The sequence below is a fragment of the Grammomys surdaster genome, unplaced genomic scaffold (assembly GCF_004785775.1).
Source record: "Grammomys surdaster isolate TR1022 unplaced genomic scaffold, NIH_TR_1.0 136, whole genome shotgun sequence".
Lineage (NCBI taxonomy): Eukaryota > Metazoa > Chordata > Mammalia > Rodentia > Muridae > Grammomys > Grammomys surdaster.
In genome coordinates, this window is record NW_021604594.1 from 10,931,055 (window position 1) to 10,948,486 (window position 17,432).

General features: G+C 45.7%; 1 protein-coding gene and 2 pseudogenes across 1 annotated transcript in view; 2 read left to right on the forward strand and 1 right to left on the reverse strand.

The window, feature by feature from the left end:
- The first annotated feature begins 1,974 nt into the window (after nucleotides 1–1,974).
- On the forward strand, nucleotides 1,975–2,296 carry LOC114617472 (annotated as a pseudogene).
- A 1,265-nt stretch (nucleotides 2,297–3,561) lies between these two features.
- LOC114617430 lies at nucleotides 3,562–8,003 on the reverse strand (annotated as a pseudogene).
- Nucleotides 8,004–13,506: 5,503 nt separating this feature from the next.
- The window catches only part of Wipf1 (WAS/WASL interacting protein family member 1), a 104,544-nt gene continuing 100,618 nt past the window's right edge, over nucleotides 13,507–17,432 (forward strand). The window contains exon 1 of the mRNA XM_028762885.1: nucleotides 13,507–13,625. The gene's annotated coding sequence lies outside the window, so the exon portion shown is untranslated. The remainder of the gene's footprint in view (nucleotides 13,626–17,432) is intronic.

The following is a 17,432-nucleotide window of genomic DNA, read 5'->3' on the forward strand; positions in this document are numbered from 1 at the left end:
CTCAGGCCCTGAATGATTGCTGCTCTGCTGGATTCCTTTTTCTAGAAGATGTCCTGCTGGTGCTGCCGTAGGCCCAGGAACACAGCCTGGGTAACTGCTCATCCTCTGGACAGTAACTGCCCCGGCTGCCTCCTCAGGGGCAATCATGGAATTATCCAAAATCATCTCCATTAGGAAAGCTGTGATCCAGAAAGTGCCACATTCTGAGAATGTACAGTGTACAAACATTAATGCTGCATCTCTACAGAGTGACATGGGTTTACTTCTAAATTATATCAAGACATAGCTAATAATCCACTTTACACATTACTAAACATACATGAAAATACACATTAAAAAAACCATGTTTTCAACTGTTTTGTTAATAGTCTGAGTGTTCTCATGTTAATAAATCAGAAGATCATGGCTGACTTGCTTCTATTAAAAACCATAGGCATTATTTTGGGAGGCAGTTTTTGGGTTATAGAATGTCAACCAGAAAGATGAGTCTATCCCCTTCTATCAGCAGAATCTCCTTCTAGTGAAATCCATCAATTGTCATGCTGATACATTATTGTTAACTTTATTGTTAACATTAGTGTTGCCAATACTGATACATTATTGTTAACTTCCGCAGTTCCCTTAGGTTCCACTCTTGGTGGAATATATTCTGTGGTCTTGACAAGTGCACAGCAACATGGGTTAACCCATCCTATTATCTCACAGAACACGCCCACCATCCCCAGAAGTCCCACCACCCCTGGGAACCACTGATCCTTTTACTGTTCCACTATTGGGTAAAGTGATATAAAAGTCTGATTCGGAGTTTACTGCTTGCTTTTAGTCCACGCTGCTGGCCAGCAGAAGGGACCTAGCTCTAAAGGTTCTGAGCACTCATGAGCCCTGAGAAATTCATTTTCACTCCCATCCACAGGGATACACAGGAATCCACAGGGGCTTTATAGAGATTTGACAGGTAAATGTTTCTCTTCAGTGAAGTTCATCATTGCTCTTATAAGCTTACTAGAGCCTGATGTATTATCAATATACATATGTATCTATGTATATGGGGTCAGACTCAGGCTTCACATGTACTAGGGAAGAACTACTTACACCCTAATTGCATTTTTCTTTAACAAAGGGTTCAGATGGCTTTGTCTTCTAAAGTACTTTGGAAGACAAACAGATCTATTCTTGAGTATTTAACACTCTATTTTTATATTATGGGTCTGAGTGTTTTGCTTGTATTATGTACGTGTCCATGTGCGATCAGTGCCATTGGAGGTCAGAGAGAGTGTCAGATCCCTTAGGACTGTAGTCGTAGATGGTTCTGAACCATCACATGGATGCTGAGACCTGAACTGGTGTCCTGTGAAAGAGGAACAGATACTCTTAAGTTAAGTATTGAGCCCTCTCTCCGGGCCCTCCTCTGAGGTTTTAAAGTGTACAGGTGTAAGAGTTTTTATAGATAGTAAACTTTTCTTTTTAACAGGACCGTAGACTGGACATTTTCAGGCCTCTGTTAAAAAATATTCTCTTTATACTTGAAATTTGTTTTCAAAAGCCTGTTGTTGTTGTTAAAATGTCACTTTACATTAAAGGGACAGATGAAGGGAACGTTTCCTTTTCTAAACTACTGAGTATTTCAAGTAGCACCAGTTGGCTGACCAATGACAGCTGCTTATCATCATACAGAAGGGAAGGCCAGGGCAAGTGCGATTCTCTGCCAACAAAGGCGCTGGCCACCAAGCTTGAAGACCCAAGTTTGATTCCCAAGACCCACAAAATGAAGGAGAGAACCACCTCCTCAAGTTGTCCTCTGACCCACAACCTCCCCACCACCACCACACCTCACATGCATTTAATGCCATGGCATTTGAGCCATTGCATGCACGCGTGTGCACACAGCACAAAATAAACAAATAAAATCAAATAAATGAAAGACAAGCACATCCGCCATCCAGAAAAGGAATGCATCATCATTGTGCTTCCAAAATGGCAGCAGCGATGAGTCTGGATTCCTGCAGTGGCACCAACAGCAGGGCGGGCAAAAAGCACTTTTAAGTGTAAAGGTGGAAGGCGGTAAGTAGCCCTGTGGCCCGGGAGATTGTGTTGATGACATCTGTGCCATCTGCAGGAGCCTCACGTGGATCTCTGCATAGAACGTCAAGCTAACCCGGTTTCGGGTATGTCCAAAGGGTGGGCTGTTGCATGCAACTGTGCTTCTCATTTTTGCCGAATCTCTTGCTGGCTCAAAACCCAGCAGGTGTGTCCAGTGCACAACAGAGAGTGGGAATTCCACAAGTGTGGTCATTAGGAAAGGACCTTCCCTTGAAGCCTACCCATTTGTTATTAATTTAGCAGCTGGCCTTCCTGTTAATTATAAATGAAACCAGGTGTTTTCTTCTCCTTTGTCTTTGCAGTTTGCCGTTCCTGTAGCCGTACTGTATTTTGTCCATAATGTCCAAAGAAAGAAAGAAAAAGTTAAAGAAAAAAAGCATCAATACATTTTCAGTTCATAACTATTCTCCTCTCATGATTCTATTTGTATTAACTTATCTTTCATATTTGGATAGTCTAATATTTAAACTTTGTGAGTTTTTTGTGTGTGTGTCTGTGTGGAGGCCGGGGACACAGCTCAGGTGTCGTTCCTCACGAACCACCTACCCTGGGTTTTGAGACAGTCTCCAGGTGGTCAGGAGTTTGCTAAGGCTGGCTGGGCAGGGACCCCTAGGGATCTGGCTGTCTCTGGCTCAGCAGTGCTGTGATTACAAGCCTATGCCACAATAAGCAGTATTTTATATGGGTTCCTCCTCCTCCTCACTTCCCTCCATTCCCCATCTCCTTTTCTTTCTCCTTTTTTCTTTTCAGGTAGGTTTGCATATTTTCATTGAACTGTGCAGGCTGTCCTAACACACCTGGGCTCTCAAAAATCCCCATCAGCCTTCCAAGTATCCAGGACAGCAGGCCCACACTGTCATTTTCATGGGCCTCAGTTTCTTCATTTAGAACACGAGCGTAATAAATCACATGGTACCCAAATATTTCCTCGATACCCTCATTCTGATTCCAGAGTGTGCTCGAGGCCCAAGCGTCTTCCTTCTTTGCTACTCCCTGAGGACAGTTCCTGCTTACACTTCTCCCTAACGCCAATTGGTTTGCACACAATAATTGTTTATTACCTTTGGCGTTTTGTGGCTTGGAAAGACCTGTCTTGTTGGGCAAGCTCCAGTTCCTAGAGATTACAAGGGCTCCTTACAAGAGCAGCCTTGTGAAATGCAAATAGACCAGCCCGGAGCCAGACTTCTTCTATCTGCCCTACAACCTAGAGGCAAAATACTTTCACCTTCACTGCCCCAGGGCCAGATTCCAGGCAGCCAGAGAACACTCCCGTGGCTTAAAGTCATCCAGAACAATTCAGATTGCAACTTCTAAACTGCTCACTCTCCCTCTAGAAACCTCAATACAAGCTCTGACCAAGGTTCTCCTGTCTGGGCTCTGTCCCCCGCCCTCCCCTCAACCCCCTCGCAGCGCTGCCTCCCGGCCACGCCTTTCCACGGCCTGCGTGGCAGGTGTTTCTCCTCATTTCTGGGAACTCTTCCCCAGAGCCTTCTCCTGTTTCTCCACAAGCCACACATGAATGATCGTATCATAAAAGAATGTAGAACAATCTTCTAGAGCTTTCCCTGCAGTGATGGAGATGCTAACAAGCCCTAAAAACGAGAAAAGAAAATGAACTAAAGAAGACATAGGAGGAGGTCCAACCTGTCTGTGGACTGTCAGCGGCAGACAACAGAACAGAGGACGAGTCAGCTTCCTGTGTGTGTCAGTCTCCTGCACACACTCATGTCGGAATCCGCAAGTTTTAAACAGCATTTTCCCGATGTTTCTTCTGTTGCAGGTTAAAATTTTGTTACCCTTTCTTTATATGTCCCTAGCGCACAATCTGTTAATATTTATGTCATAGGCCTTCCTGGGAATGAGTTTATTTAAGTAAGCATTAATGGCTAGTCTTCTTTGATGTCTCTTTTATCTTCATATTCTCCTTATTTCCTATCATCCATAACTCTTTAAAATTATCTGGGGGATACTTTAATAAATGCCCCATCTCCTTTATAAAATGTTTATCTTAAAACTGTAAACAATTTATTATTTTTATGTGTATGTGTTTACCACATGCATGCAGTGCCCACAGAGGCCAAAAGAGGGTGCTGTATCCTCTAGGACTGGAGTTACAGATGCTTGTGAACAGTCATGTGAGTGCTGAGAATCAAACACAGGACCTTTGGAAGAGCAGCTGGTGCTCTTAACCACTGAGCCATCTCTCCAGCCCCCTCATCATGTAGAACATTCATTTTAACAGCATCCTCACATTTAAAAAAATAAACATAGGGTTGGAGCGATAGCTCAGTGGTTAGTAGCACTGGCTACTCTTGCAGAGGGCCTAGACTTCAAGACCAAGCACCCATATAGCAGCTCACAATCCTCTCCAACTCCAGTTCCAGGGGATGTGATGTGAAACCTTCTGACCTCTGCAAATACCAGGCATGCATTGGATACACATACATCCATGGGGGCAAAATACTCATGCTCATAAAATAAAATTAAGTAAATTATTGAAAATAAAAATAGATGTCAATAGCCATAACAAATAAATAATTTAAATAAATTGAGCCCTCTTTGACTTTGACCTTTGCAGTGTTATTTGTTGTTGTTGTTGTTGTTTTTCCTCTGCAGTCTTAAAGCTTTGGAAAAAATTATTCAAATGCCCTGAGGTGAGAGAGTCCCTTTCTTTAGTGGCATAGCCACTAACTAGCTGCCTATCTGCCACTAAACAATGCAAGTGACTGTAATTAAATACAGAGAATCATCAGAAAAGAAAATGAAAAAAAAAAAAAGAGAGAGAGAGACATGTTAGGAGGGACACTTGTTATGAAGGAGAAAGTTCTCCCCGGGAGTGAGAGTGGGCATAAAAGACCCTAGTGGGCATGCATATCATAAAACACACACACACGTGCACATACCACATACACATGAAATAGGAAATGGATTCTTAAATACCAATTGATATTTCCACAGAAGCACCCCATGAATACACACACCTGGAAGGGTACCCCACTTGCCCACCGCACGTGAGCACCCCTTTCTCTGTCATTCCATTGTTCCTACTTCTCTCTGAACCTCCAGTTGGTGCTGTTTCCTCACCGTCTCCTCTCACATGGCTGCTGCGTCTGGAGAATGGTTTTGGGAAAGCTCTGTGCTTTTCAGAGAGTCTGCTCCACCTTCAGCAGGTACCTGCACGGACTCCACACAAATGAGCCTAGGCGTCACCATCAGTCAGCAGTCAGTTGTGCAATCAGAAGGTATGAGCAACACAAATGCCTTTCACATCAATCATTGCATCTGTGCCCTAAAATAAAACAAAGCCCACGTGGGACTGCCGAGGACCAGCCTGCCAGCTAGGAGTCCGAGTTGCTTTTGTTTATTTGATATGTTCTGCAGTGTGTGATCATGTGTGCCAGGCAGGTACTGAACCCTGAGCTACATCCTCAAGTCAGTTTCAATCCCCATTAACCCATAGGTAAGGTCTTGTATATAGGAGATACGTAAGCCAATGACGACATCAATGTCTTGTGCCATTCTCTTGAAGCCACCTTTCATGATCACAGCCTGGAAACTCGAAGGCTTTAGTTTTTAACATGCAGGACCAGTCCACACCCAGGAAATGTTCCCTTAGTGACTAGGTATGTTTGTCTGGTTACACATCTTCCACCCACCTCTGCACTCACGGTGGTCACCACTCTCCACCCTGCTCTAGAGAGAAAACGAGCCATGTGGACATTCAAGGCTCCCCAACCAGGCTCAGGAGACAAGTGACCCTTGCAAGAAAAGAATAAGTCAAGGTATCAATTGCTTTAGCCCCCACCCTGCTAGGCCATGATGGCCCAGCACACTCTACAGCTGAAAGTCACATGCCAGCAGCCCCTCTGTAAGATCTGTCTCCCATTCTGCCTAACGGCCTCCCTTTCAGGCCTAGGACTCTCAGTGAGTCCCTGATGGTCTCATTCTGGAGCACGGTCCATTTCTAATTCCTTTCCTAAGCATTTTAGTCATTAATCCCTATTTAGTGCCTTCCTAGTTACCTCATGTAGGCAAATTTCTATTTCTTGCTAGAAATTGCCAGCCACACGATACAAATAATAGCTTTATTTTAGATGTCATTCTTTTGTTCTTAATTATACTAAGTCAAGCATGAAAATGGGTATAGTCTGTAGCAGGATAACTTCCTGCTACTGCTACATTGTATATGCAGTGGAGCTCGGTGATTGGGCAGTATGAAAGGTAGGCGGAGTGAGGGGTTGGAAGGAGAGAAGGAAAGGAAGGGGAGGGAGAAGGAAAGGAAGGAGAGGAGAAAAGGGGAGAGGAGGCTATCAGCCATGGAGAACCAGTGATGGGTCAAAAGCTGTCCTGGGTAGCAACTTCTATCAAAAGGTTAGATATTGGGTAACAACTCTACTTGTGTGAGCATCTTGTTGATTGAGCATTTCCAAATATATAAATCCTTTGTGTTAGTATTCTGTCTAAACGCCACTTCCACAATTACCTGGCAACAGCCAGTTATGCTCCTCCCCACAATTACCTGGCAACAGCTAGGTAGGCCTGCTCACTATAAAAGGGGCTGCCTGCCCCCCTCCTCACTCTCTTGATCCCTCACCTGCAGGTTCTCTCTGCCCCTTGCCCCTCCCCCCTTCCCTTCCCCCTCTCTCCACATGGTCATGGCCAGCCTCTACTCCTCTACTTCTCTGCTTGTGCTCTCTCTCTCTCTCTCTCTCTCTCTCTCTCTCTCTCTCTCTCTCTCTTTCTCTCCTCCTGGCTCCCTTCCCCATGCCCTGAATAAACTCTATTCTCTGCTATACCGACTGGTCCCTCGGGGGAAGAGATGCCCCGGCATGGGCCCGCTGAGACACCCCCTTCCATCATTGGTCCCCTTCCTTCACTTACTAAGCTTACTAGAAACAGTCACCGTGTATATATATTATTTTCAAGTCTCAACTCAACACCTTCTTGAGAAGCTGGCAGGATACTTCCGAAAGGATGTCAGATCCCTACATCCCTGTGTGTCCGTGACTCATTGTGTGATCTGGATTTAGTGACCTCTACTTTTTAATTTTGAGACAGAAGTTCTCACTGTATTGCCCAGATTAGTCTTAAACTCATGATCCTCCTGCCTCAACCACCCAGGAAGCTGGGATTATAAGAATGTGCCATCATGCCTAGCTTAGGGATGTCTAACAAGCAGAGCATGGCACAGTGTTGGACTGCCAAAGATCAGGTTACAAAAAGACCATGGCCTCTGTCTTTAGGTGTCCATTCTTACTCAGTTTCAGGAGAAAAGTTGCTGTGATTTGGGTTAGTCCAGGGAGATGCACACAGCTAGTGTATTAGGGGGACTTTTCATCGCCATGACACAATACTACCCACAAACAACTTTAAAGGAATAAGGTTTCAGCTTAGAGGTTTCCATCCATATTTGTTTGGCCCCATGTAGTTGGATAGAACACCACAGTGGTGGAAGATTGTGGAAAACGGCATTCTTTGTCTCATGGTGGACAGAGGGGGAATACAGAAGGAGCCAGGGAGAGATGTAACCATTGAGCTTGTACACCAGTGACTTATTTTCTCCAATAAGTCCTGATTCCCACTTAAACACACACACACACGCACACACTCACTCACTCACACACACTATAATGCTTTAACAATGGCAGGTCATTCCATGGGCTAAGTGGTGAATATCCAGGATCCCCCAGTAAGGTTGGTACAATCCTGAGCCTCTCTATCTAACTCCAACTGAGTGAGCACAGCATCCTCTCGAGCAGGGCCTTTGATGTTTCAGATGCTAGAGTGGTGATGTCATTCATAAATTCCACATGCACCTGTGTGCTCTATCTCTGTGAACCAGTCCTGCCCAGCACTTTGGTTACCCTAGCCAGTTTGATGGGCTGCATGTGACTTGTCTCCATGATGGTGGCCTGATTCCCATCTTTTAATGACTTGCTAATAATGTCATCACATTATGAGTCTATTGAGGGAGTAATCCATTGATTAGCTATAACTCTCCAGATGCAGGCACTTCCTTAAAAGCCAAGCACTGGGAAGCAGTCAGCCATCCAAGCCATGATGTTCTGCCTTTGGCTCCCAAAAGGCTCATGGTCAGATCATGATGCAAAATGCATTTATTTCATCTCCAAGGGTCCCCAAAGTCTTAAGAGTTCCAAGACTGCTTAAAATTCAACCTCAATGTCTTCTGTGAGATTCAAAGCTGTGAGAAAAATAAAAGACAAGTGATATGGCCCTGTCATTCAGAGGCACAGAGGAAACATTCCCATTACAAAAGGGAGACTCTGAGGAACAGAGAGGAAGCAACCTAAGGTCAAGACTCAGCAGGGCAAACATTAGGCCCATGTCCCAGCACCACAGGATTGGACAGCCCACTTTTTGGCTTTGTCGCTTGCAACCTATGTGGCCTGTTTGAAGCTGGTTCTGCTCTGGGCTAGCAGTGGTCCTCCAGCAGATGCTCCATGGTCTTGGCATATCTTCCTTCCTGGAGTCTCCACTGTACCTTCAGCTTACCTTCTGAGGGGCGGCCTGCATGCTTCCTAACCCTGCTGCACAGTCTGGCCTCCCAGTCTTTCCTTTGAAATCTGGGTGGAAGTCTCTGTGATTCCATTACTCTTGTCTTCTATAAACCCACAAAACCATGGTCATCTGGACAATGTCAAGGTCTCCTGCCTGTTAGCAATGTAGCTGGGCTCCCTTGGACCACACCAAGTACCTGGGTGGCTGAGCAAACTAATTCTAGGGTAACAATTTCCTAGGCAGCTCTGAGCTGCCACGGAGCTGGCTGGTTTGCTCTCATTTTCACCTTTTATCTACCCAGCTGCCAGCCTAGGGGATAGTGCCACCATTATTAAGTCGAGATCTGTCCTTGTTGGTTAATTCTTTTCGAAAATATCCTCATAGACAACCCAGAAGTGTGCCCGACTAGTCACTTACACACTTTTCTTTTTTCTTTCTTTTTTTGTTTTTGTTTTTTTCGAGACAGGGTTTCTCTGAGTAGCCCTGGCTGTCCTGGAACTCACTCTGTAGACCAGGCTAGCCTCGAACTCTCGAACTCAGAAATCCGCCTGTCTCTGCCTCCCAAATGCTGGGATTAAAGGCGTGCGCCACCACCGCCCGGCCCAGTTACACACTTTTCAATTCCAATAAATTGACTATCAAAAGTGATGTTGAAGACCAATAGCCAGTGAAGAACAAAAATCTTGTAAACAGAGGTGCAAGGCACCTTGAAAATGAGCCCTTCTCTAGACACACCTCCAGACGACAGCAGCAGCCCCTGTCAGCTTCTTTGCCTTCAGTTCTGTCAGAGATTATCAGCTAAAACTACCCAGTTGAACTACACCCACATTCCTAATCCACAGAAACTATGATATAATAAATGTTTTCTAAATCACCTTTTAGAGTATTCTGTTACACAGCAATGGCTAATTAATACACAGCGTACCACTGAGATTAGAGATACATACAGGACCTAAAGCTTGGCCGGCTCTTCCAGGTCACACAGGAAATCAGAGCTCCAAGCCTGGAGACAAGCAGCCAGATATAGAACCAATGCAGTCAACTAGTATACATAAGAGCTTCTAATGAAACAGTGTATGGATGGAATTTGTTTATAAAATATGTGATTATTATTTAATAGCTCTAAATTCTTAGATACTGTTGTAAATATTCATTGATACTAACACTTTGGGGAGAAATTGGCAGCATCTATCAAAAGTCACACATCTTTAGCAGCTTAGCAGGTAAGGATGCTCACCATCAAGTCTGACAACTTGAGTTCAACCCCCAGGATCCACATCAGGGAAGGAGAGAACCACCTCCTGTCTTCTGACTTCCACATGCAGCTCATGGGATGCACACACTTCCTCTCACGCTCATGAATAAGTAAATAAAATGTGCTATTTTTTTTTAAAGGAGAAGGTACAGATCTTTCCCACTTTTCAATCCCACTTGTCCCATGGAAATTGTTTTTATAAGCTATGACATTAATCTCTATACATTAGATTGCTAGTTAGAGAATTTCACGGTACATAAGTGCTTGAGATTATCTATGGTTATCATGTACAAAACAGGAAAACAACTGAAAGCAATATAAGTGTCCACTATTAGGGCATTTGGCTGGACTGCGGTACATAATACAGTGAAAAATATGTAGCTGTAAAAAAAGAAAGAATTCTATTTGTTGAGTATTCGAGGAATGGAAAGATAAACTTTCATATGCACGAGAATTCTATCCCTAGTGTTTCCAGTAGTTATTCAAACTGGTCCTAATCTGGATGCTGCTGTGAAGAGTGTCACGGATGTAATTAAGACTGAGTTTAAGAGAGGCTGATCAGCTTCAGTGGGATTAGTGGGTAGGGCCTATCCTGGCATACATACTATGAATGTAAAAAGTTTGCATACAGAGAGTCTGTTCCTGGATGTGGAGACAGAGTGTGCTGCCTTCTGAGTGCAAAGAGCAACCTTGAAGCTGACAGCTAGGAAGGAAGTGAGTGCCACAGCCCCATCTCAGTTGGGAACTAGTTCTGTCAGTGACCAGGATGAGCCTGGAAGTGGATCTTCCCTCCAGCACCACCAGTCAAGAACTCAGCCTTTGAACAGAGAACTGAGTCACATGGTGTTCACTTATTCAGAGCCCTGAAATAATAAACGGATGTGGTTTTGAGCTGGTAAATTTATGATAATTTCACATAGCAGCAGATAACCAATGCAATAATTATTGTCGAGTGTGTGTGTGTGTGCTTGTGTGCATGTGTGCGTGTGTGTGTGTGTGTGTAGGTGGGGAATCAAGCCCAGGACCTTGTGCATCTTAGACAAACACTCTACCACTGACTTACACCTTCATGGCCTATTTGCCGTGTAACAAAAATTCACAGGAAAAGCATGGAAATCACGAATGGCCGCTGCTGGATGGGATGGTAGTGGCTTCCACTTTCTGTTTTTGTGCCTATCAACTATTCAAATTGTTTAGAATAAGTACCTATTTTTAGGAAAGAAAAAAAAATGGAGAGAAAATATTTGGTGAATTTGCTATCCCAGAGATCTAAATATTACCATATTCAGTTCTGCCTTAAGGCTTTTTAAAATTCTTTTTGGAATAAGGTGCAGCGTCAGTAAGTGAAATAGTCAGCTCTCAGGAGTACTGTCCTTCCAGTTTTGGATATATCTATTAAACATGTGAAGCACTCATGTGGCGCAAAGCAGCCTGCAGACACCGTCCTCCCCAGCACGTCCTGATCCTCTGCTGCTTCCCTGGCCAAGCGCAGAGCTCCACTCACCGGGTATTCCACATCCTTCCTGCACGAACCCAGAAGACAGAACCTAATCTAACACAGAGCCTGTAACCAGATCTGCTTGGACATCAACACTTCTTCACTAAAGCGTGTAACAATTTGTCTTTCTTTTGTCACTTAGCATTAAGGGACATTATTTCAGGTCATTTCTGCCAGTAGCAGCTCAGAAGTGGAACGAACAGACAGAGGAAATCAAGTCAAGAGACTTAGGGCATGGTGGTCAGAGCGAGGTATTAACATCATACCTGGATTTAGAGATTCATATGCTCAGAGTTCTTAGGCAGGCCAGTCAAGTTTCTGGGGCACTGTTCATGTGTGTATAATAGAGACAGATATCAGTTCACAGATGTTCCTTGTGAGAATTTAGTGAGGCAGGTAAGCTCCCTTTTCTGGTATTTGAGACTGCCATCTATTCAGGGGAAGGGAACTGCAATAAAGTCCTGGTTATAGGGGGTGGGGGTCCTAAGGCTCTGGATTAAAGTGGCTCCCAAGATGGGAGTCATGAAACAAGAGAAACCTTCTCAAACTGAACATGTCCTGCTCCCACTGCTTAGCAACACAGCACACGGCAGAGTATGGATAGTTTACCCTCCTCTTGGTTCCCCATGTTGTCAAGCAACAAGAGGGACTATTTACCACACACTGCTAACCCAGGAAAAGATCCAAACTCAATTGTGGCCAGAAACCAGGCAGTGGTGGCGCAGGCCTTTAATCCCACCACTTGGGAAGCAGAGGCCGGCGGTTATCTGAGTTCGAGGCTAGCCTAGTCTACAGAGTGAGTTCCAGGACAGCCAGGGCTACACAGAGGAACCCTGTCTCGAAAAAGAAAAAAAAAAAAAGAATCGTGGCCAGAGCTGGAGAAATGGCTCAGCAGGTAAGAGTCCTTGCTGAGGACACTAGTTAGATTCCCAGCATCTACGTGGTTGGTGTCTGTAATTCCATTTTCAGGGCATCCCACACCTTCTTATGGCCTCTGTGGCACCAGGCATGCCTGTGATGCATATAGATTTGCAGGCAAACCACATATACACATAAAATAAATACATATATAAAAGGCAAATATAGAATAAACCTTAGATGAATACAGCTAACTATGGGAGTTTGTGACCAGCCTGGAATTCATAGTGAGACCTAAAAATAACAAAAACAAAACAAAAAAGAAAGAGTGCCTTTAGGGACTCCTACTCAAAAAGCCAATAAGAAATTTAGGAGAGTTGACAGTTGGCCCTGTCACTGCCTTTCCAGGGTTATTGTATCTGCCAGAAGCACGTCACAGAGAATACACACATAGGAACGACTCAGCCCAGAAAGCCTGAAGCCAATGGCTCTGCATCTTAGATGCCAAATTCTGAGGTGCATCTTCACAAAGCTTTCCGACCTTTACTCAGGGAGCTACATAGTCTTGGTATGTTTACAGTATGGCCCAGTAGTTATACTGACCATAATTCGTCTTTTTTTTTTTTTTCAAATGTCTATGTTCTAACGTGTCATCCTAGTGTGAAGTTGCCTTTGAGGCCTGAAGGTGGTGGTGGTTTGAGGGCCATGTGGAAGGGCCTCAGTTTTCTCCTTACATTTGCTCTACTCTTGATCGGTCTATGTTTGCAGAAGTCGGTGGGGGAAAAAAGATTCCAAGAATCCCAACTGACTGGCACCTTACCCAGGGAAGAGCAATGCGCTCCCAGTGGGCGGGGATTGGGGACGCGCGTGGCCCCTGGGCTTCAGTGGGGCCACTCTAGTTTAAAAGCCAGCTTTTAAAGTGAATGGAAACTTTTAAGTTTTTCAAAGCGGGGCCCTCTGATTCGGGAGCGGAGTGGAGATGACGGGAAAAGGCTCTCCCTGTGGTGGGGAGAGAGGACGCTACTCGGAGGTCCAGGCAGTCTCTAGGGACAGCGTCCACGGTTGGGTATCCCTTCCAGGTCCGCACCCCTCGGCCTCCGCCCCGGGAAGAGCCCAGCCCAGGCTCGGGTCCCGCCAGCCTCGGAGGGCAGGGCGCGGCGAGGGCGAAGGGCGAAGGGCCAGCGGCTGCCTCGTGTGGCGGGGGCCGTAGGGGGAGGACGCGGGCCGAGGGGGAGGGCTCACATCTCGGCGAAGTTCCCGGATGGTCGCAGCCTCCCGGCGCGGAGCGCTTTTCCTGCCCGCCCCGGCTCAGCCCTGCGGACCCAGAGAGAAGTTTCCCAGAAAAAAATGCCCCGCTCGCCGCGGGGCCGAGGAGCCGCCCGGAGCCGCCGCTCGGTAAGAGAGCCGCGCCCCACCGTGCAGGGCGCGTCCGGGGTCCACGGAATTGGGGTGCAGACGGGCAGGATGTTGGGGCCGCTTCCTCGGCGCCGAGGGGAGCGATCCCCGCTCAGGCCCGCGGTCCAGCCCGCGCGGGAGGAAGGGGCGGCGGCTGCCGGGGCTCTAGATGCCGCGCTCCCCGCTGAGCGCTGCCGGGCTGCACGAACCCAGGGTCGCCCATGGTGCGAACCGATCCAACCACGGTTTCCCGGTGATGCCCGGGAGCCGCATCTGCAACTCCAGCTCCACCGAGGGCGGGTGACTTTGGAGCGTGCGGCTCCCAGAACTTGGCTCCAATGCTCCCGGGCAGCCTGATCCCGGGTCTGTGCGCGCTCTAGGTGCCTGCGTCTGCTCCTGGAAGGGAGGCCAGCTCCGGTCAGGGCTTTGCGCCCGGGGCCTCTCCCTAAATTGTGGACTGCTTCCCTTCAGTCTTGCACCCTCCTACTTTAGCATGCTTTTCTTTTCAAAGAAAGAACTGTTAAACTTAGCCAGTGTAAGAGAAATCCAATAGGGATGACCCAGATCCTCGGTTTGTGGCTAGACTTTGAACTCAGATTAACAAAAGGTGTGTCTGTGTGGAACCTGGTTTGACTAGGTCTTCCTTAATCTCCAAGGAATATCCCTGAGCAATGGGCTCCTAACCCCTCAGGGTGTCTGCAGTGAGCAGATTTGGTCTCTTTCTCTGAAAATTGCTAGTCTGTCTTGGATCTTCCTTGTCCTTCGTCTCTTCAGTTCTTGTGCCAGCCTGCAGGTAGACCCACAGGGACGGCGGACACGTGTGCAGCTTGGGTAGGTTTTCTTTTAACATTTTCATACAATTTGAATACCGTATTTTTGCATTGGAAGGCATTGATAGATAGATTTCTGCCTCCTCAAAAAAATGCTTATTTCAATAATGGATAAATAACTTAAAAGACATTTCCGTTTCAGTTTGTAGATCACGTTTTGACTTCTTAAAGAGAGAAAGTCTTGCATAAACTATGGGCTCTCTGCATCTTACAGTGCTCAGGGCACTGTCTTCTACCCTGATTACCTGCCAGTTGTCATTCATCAGGCCGAGTCTCAGAGACATGGGGTGCATTGTATAGATCGTACACACATCCGTGAGTGCTGGTTGCTGGCTGAGAGAAGCCACAGACTGGGTTTTTAGCAAATGTTCTGGATCAGCTCAGCAACATCACCGTCTTCTCTGAGAAGCCGTAGCTTTTCTTGTTGGGTATCACACGAGCATGTGATGGAGAGCAAAGAGATTTGAAAGCGGGGAATGATCAAATTTCTGGGACAATAAGGGAGAATGAACTCATTTCCAGATGGAGGGATTTGCATCTTCAGTTGTCCATTTCACGCGTTTTCTACTGTGTGTTTAGTTACTACCAGATGCCCTTAGATTTACTGTGTGACTTGGTGGACAGTGGTCCCACCACAGGGTGTGAGGCTAGAGCAGGATAACAGGGTATGAAACAGCAAGAAGCAATTTGATACAAAGTAACTCAGTCACTAGGCACTGTGTAACACCAAGACACAACAGTAAAAAGGAACTGCCGGAGAAGGATGCCTGTGTCTTTTAAATTGACTGTGCCAGGGTGCTCTGGCCGCCATGAGCCAGCTTTCATGAATGGTCATGATACTCTGTTTTCTGTCACTGTCTTTGATATCTGAGTGTGTTCCTGACTGTCTTAGCTGTAATTTTAAGGACATGCACTTTCCACGGTGAAACCAAGTGTTCTTTTATTCTTTTTATACTTTTATTCTAAAGTACACGAGAACATTTTTGTTCCTGAAGCCTGTCCTCCAGTGGAGTCTACTAGATTTCTGATGATTTCCATACTGAGGCCGCTCTGCAGCTGGTTTCCAGCAACCTATATAGTCAGGCCATGGGCCCCACACATGCTGATTAGCTTGCAGTTGGAATCAAGCTCACTGCTCTTTGAGCATTGAGGGTCTCTACTGGACGATTTAGTCATGCTCTCTGCTGGGTAGAGGGGAGACAGCTCAGAGGGGTTTGTCCCTGGATGTTTTCCTATCACTGTAGACAACCTTGTTTGCAACAGCAGGGCTGGAAGGCAAGTGTGGTAAGGTAAGAAGAACAAGAACAAGAGGTTTCAAGGAGTGGGATGACTTCCAGCTGGGAGTCAGCCTCTCATTGGTTCATGCCATTAGCAGTCATTTGTCATTGTGTATGTACTTGCCGTGGAGAGATTCACAGGCACGTTCACATTCTGTCCCACTGCTCAGCTTCAGTTGAGAATCACTTCTGGTTTCACTTCCTGGGACAAAGGACTTCCTCATGAAGCCTCATTATACTGCTCAACCCTAACAAATGTAGCTGCTCTTCACCCCGTGGGTATTATAGTCAGGTTGAGATCACTAACTGACTCATGGATACTTTTGAACAATAAAACCTCTGAGGATCCCGTCAGTTAGTTGAGTAGTGTTATCTGCTAACGTGTGAATTAGTGTGGAGTAAGCTGGGTCTTAGATAGCCATGTGTGACTAGAAGCTTACCAAGGCTCAATTCTGTGAGTGGAGTCTTGGTTTGGTTTGTTTATAACAGGTTATAACAGGTTATGATAGGTAACCTTGGCTGGCCTGAAACCTGCCATATAGACCAGGCTGGCCTTGAACTTGCAACAATCTTCCTCCTTCTGCCTCAGGTCCTGGGATGACATGCATTGGTCTCTGGCCCTAAAGCATTCACTTTTGAGAGTTCACAGGTGATGCCAGTGTGCTGAGTACAGTTGCCAGGTGGTTACTGTATGGACCACAAAGTCTCCTTGATCTTGTGTCTGGTACAAGTACTCTTGTCTTACCAGGTCTTTTCTTCTTTACCCCTAAAGTGAGAGCAACAATCTCTCTGTAGAGGATTGCCGGGAGCGTCATATGTGGTCACGTGCACAGTGTACTTAGCAGGTTGTGTACAATGGTGCTGTTGGTGTTTGTAGGCCATTATCATTAGCATTGTTAAAATCAGTATTAGTATGGACACAACAAAGCCTACATATAGGAGCCGCTTTTAGTATAAATTAACATATAAAAACATTCTCTCAGATGCCCATGACCTACCTCGTGTTTGACATCAATCATGTCATCCCAAGGAGGAGAAGAATCTTGATGTCTGGGTTCTGTAATATCTGTCCACCCAAAAGAGTCTACACTGCTGAGGTTTTCAGGGCAGATTAAGGACAGGGAATGCAGAGACCGCATGCATCACTTTCGTAGCACTTTGACACCAGGAAATATTAGTTATCGTGTCTTGGTAGTCACGTGGTACCCTCCATCCACGGGGTTAGTTGCCTGCCTCAGTCCAGGCAGCGTTGATCTCAGGTGTGGAGCCCAAGCCCAGAGGCTAGAACATCATTTCTTCTTGTGGCCAGACAGCTTGTGGAAACACAGCACTACAGAGTCTGCCCGATAGTCACAGATGCTTACTAAGAAAGTAAAAGCAATAAACTTGGCTACTCAATGAAAGAATACAGGTGAGAGTAAGGAGAGGTAACTATCTACAACTTGTGTGTTGTAGTTTTGATTGCTATGACTCACAGAAAAATGCATCTCTGTTACATTTTAATGTTTACTATAAATGAATTTTTCTCTTTGAATAAGCCGTTTATTTAGTATAATTCATGTTTTCTTTGGTTCCCCCCTTATCTCTCAATTATACTAGTGTGCATTTTGCTTTTCTTTTTATAGTGTTGAGGTTTGAACTCCCTGAACCCAAATATCTATATCTATATCTATATCTATATCTATATCTATATCTATATC